This window comes from Populus alba, chromosome 6 (assembly GCF_005239225.2).
Source record: "Populus alba chromosome 6, ASM523922v2, whole genome shotgun sequence".
NCBI classification, from domain to species: domain Eukaryota; kingdom Viridiplantae; phylum Streptophyta; class Magnoliopsida; order Malpighiales; family Salicaceae; genus Populus; species Populus alba.
In genome coordinates this window covers 4,139,968-4,143,488 of record NC_133289.1, presented here as the reverse complement: position 1 = coordinate 4,143,488, position 3,521 = coordinate 4,139,968, and the positions used below count along the sequence as shown (strand labels likewise).

General features: G+C 39.8%; 1 pseudogene; it reads right to left on the bottom strand.

Moving 5' to 3' along the window:
• On the bottom strand, positions 1–3,248 carry LOC118028413 (probable UDP-arabinose 4-epimerase 3; annotated as a pseudogene).
• Between the last annotated feature and the right edge of the window lie 273 nt (positions 3,249–3,521).

Sequence of the window (3,521 nt, the reverse complement as noted above, 5' to 3'; positions counted from 1 at the left end):
TAGATGAAAATTTGTATGCATCCTAATTTACATTGCAGCAAGCATCAAGATCCTGAATTTTCAGAACTGTTGAGATTCTATTCCAAAGTTTGCAGGAGTACAATGATACATGTAATTTTATTTCAGCTATATTAATGGCATTTTATACTGACAAGAGATCGTACGTATACATCTATGTATGGATATTGTCAACTATATCGGGCTCTTCACATTATTGAAGTTTCCTACAGCTTCTCGGACCATCAAAATCCGGTGGGCTATCTTCCTGGCAGAAAAGAAATGCATGCTTGAACTCAGTCAGGCGACTCTAGCAAAGGTTTCTAGCAGAGTCAACCGTGTCCATAACCATTCAAATGTGACTTCTGCCATTTCCAAGCAACCTGTAAACTCTTCTGAAGGTCAGTATATTGAGCTGTCCAGCTTAGCTCTTGTTTTATTTTGGAAGGATCACTGAAGACCTCAGCATAGTCTCCTGGCCGGCGATCAAGGTATTCAACCTTTATGTCCACGCCTGTTGCCTTCTTACACGCATCAACAAACTCCTTCACTGATCTGCCTGTGATTGAAAGGAATCAAGCAATCTTCAGGGTCAAGAAATGCAAGAGAAACTGACACTCGAAACAGAAAAAACAAAAGGATATAGAAAAAACCTTTTCCAGTTCCAACATTGTAAATGCCAACTTTCCGAGGTTTTGCGTGGGCAAGAGCTTTCACGTGGGCATCAACCAGGTCAGTGACATCGATATAGTCCCGTACACATGTGCCATCAGCTGTTTTATAGTCTGTCCCTTTAACCTAAAGCAGCCATTGACAGGAGCAGAAGAGCTTCACTTCCTTGATGTGTGTATGACAATATTATAATTAATGTCATGGGCAGCACTGAATTTTCATTTTCTTTCTGAAGTTACCTTGAGTCCAGGTATTATCCTCGAGCTGCATCAAAACAAGCACCAGAGATTCGGCCATGCTCACGAAGCTCAGGTCGTGGAGCTTCCCCTAATCTTCCTTCTGGGTCAGACCCAATAACATTGAAGTATCTGTAAACATAGGCAGGCATTATTTCGGTCAGAATGCTGGCTGCTGGACAAAAATGGAAGAAATATTTCTATGAAACTAGATAAAGAAAATTCATGCAAAATCACTAAATTAATTATCAGACAGCATGGATCATAATTGACTTCGAGAAATTCTACTTAAATGTCTGATTAATATTGTCAGGGTCCTTGAAAGGACATTGAAGATTAAGCAAAGAGAAACAATTGAAATCAGAGCACCACTCACCTTAGGATCATGACAGCCATGTCAGTGGTGTTGGAGAAGTCAATTATGATATCTTCTGCCATTTTCTTGGCTTTTCCATAGGGGTTGATTGGAAGCTGAAATCATACACCAGTGTAAATGAAGAAAAATGAGTTATGGAGTCGTTTTGGCCTTGATTCAGAATAATCTTTCAACAAAAGAATTCTGAAAATCCTCTGTAAGTAGAACAGACATGCCAGACTCTCTATCGGTCTACACCTCAAGCAGCTATTCTATATTTACATTGTTATTGTTAAGTTAAAGAAGGCATTATGAACAAGAAAGCTGAAAAGAAGAGGTTTCTGGCATTTCATATGGGGATTGAGCTCCAGCATTTGCATATTGGAGTGGAAAAATCTGTTGGGATGTTGCCACTTATGTGGCACCATCTGCAGCCTATCTTCTAGAAAAAGATGGCTGCCATTGTCAAAGAGGGTTGTTGGTGCAGCAACCAAAAGTCACAAAGTAGGCAAAGGTTAGGTGACCACCATTATTGAACATGAGCTGGAGCTGGTGGCACCATTCTTGCCTATAAATAGACACCAAGAGAGCAGCACAAGGTGAGAGAGAGAGTGAAGTGAAGAGAAGAGAAGAAGAGAGAAAGAGAAGTGGCTGCCATATGCAGCAGTGTGTGAGAGTAATGGAAGTTGAGTTTGAGTGAAGTGATCCTCCTTCTCCATGTGTGTTGTAACCCTTTCTCTATCTCTAATAATATTGGTTCTTCTCCTATTGATATAGGCAATTTGCCGAACCACGTTAAATATTGTGTCAGTGTGCTTAGCCTCCAATAAACAATGATCAGAACATCACCAGTCAAAATCCCCAACAAAATCTTCATAGTCTAAAACAAAGAATAAAACAGAAACTTACCTGGGGAGTTTCTTCTCTAATCGGCATCTTAATAGGTTCTCCGTACGTTGCACAAGTGCTCGAATAGATTAATGTCTTCACATTATGTGCAGCCATTGCTTCCAAGACAACCAAGGTATTTGATGTGATATTGTGATAATATCTGCACAGCATGGTGGATTTTAATGTACTTCTATGGAAAAAGAATTTTAAGATGTTAGCCAGAGGAAAACATTCTAGGTATACCTAAGGGGCTCTATTGTACTTTCACCAACATATGCAACAGCAGCAAAATGCATCACAGCATCAAATGCATTTTCAGCAAAGATTTTGTTTACAGCTTTTGCATCTCCTAGGTCAGCATATATGAACTGCAATCTCCCAGGCTCTGGAAATAGCTCTTGAAGAACTTTAACCGCACCGAGATTCCCTCGAGAAAGATTGTCCTGTCAGAGGAGGCATAGAGGTTATAAATCCATGCAGTAAAATCACATAGTTAACTTCAATATCAGAACTCGTATGGTTAGACAGAAAGTGTTTCAAGTTTCCTGAATAAAGCATACCACTATAGTTACTCGGTATGAATCCTTCAAGAGTCGAAGTGCAGCGTGCGAACCTATATAACCAGCACCTCCAGTCACCAACACATGCGTTACGCCTAGCTCATGTTGGGAGAACTGGATATGACAAGGAAAGACAATGTATCACACAACAGGAAAACGAGTTCTTAAAGACTCTGATGAAGGATTCACCAACACAGGTGCCCTTTTTCTTTGTCGTGGTGGTAATAAACTTTAACCTCGTAGATAACAAAGTTTGAGATTTGCTACAGATGACAAAATGCACATGAATAACAGGCATAGATTGTAAGGACAAAGCTTTATAGTCAAGATAGTAACATACCATGTCGGGGCTGGTATAACTAGGTGAGTACACTTGCTTGAGCATGACAATGCATACTGCAATGAAGAATGCAACTGCAATAACTTTTCCAGCAGAATTGCTCTTTCTTCTTGAATCCAGGAAATCCATACCTAATGGCCCAAACATAAAATCCACAAATATATTAAGCAGAAACAAACAATCAAAGTTCCAATATTAGATATGATCAAAGAATTATCCCAGTTAACTCATCCTAAAGGGTGCCATCAACTCTACTGATCAGTGAGATTTAAGAACATGAAGTCAGAGCCAGGGATGACGGGTTTGTGGAAAAGGCCATTACCGAGCCCTTGTGCACCATCAGAAATCGAAAAGCTCACCGGCTTTACTAATCAAGTTTAGTAACTCTCAATCTTCTGATTTTAAAGCGTAAGAAAAAACATGTGGGATAGTGGTAAGTCTTATGGCAACTAAATCCATCCTCCCAGAGT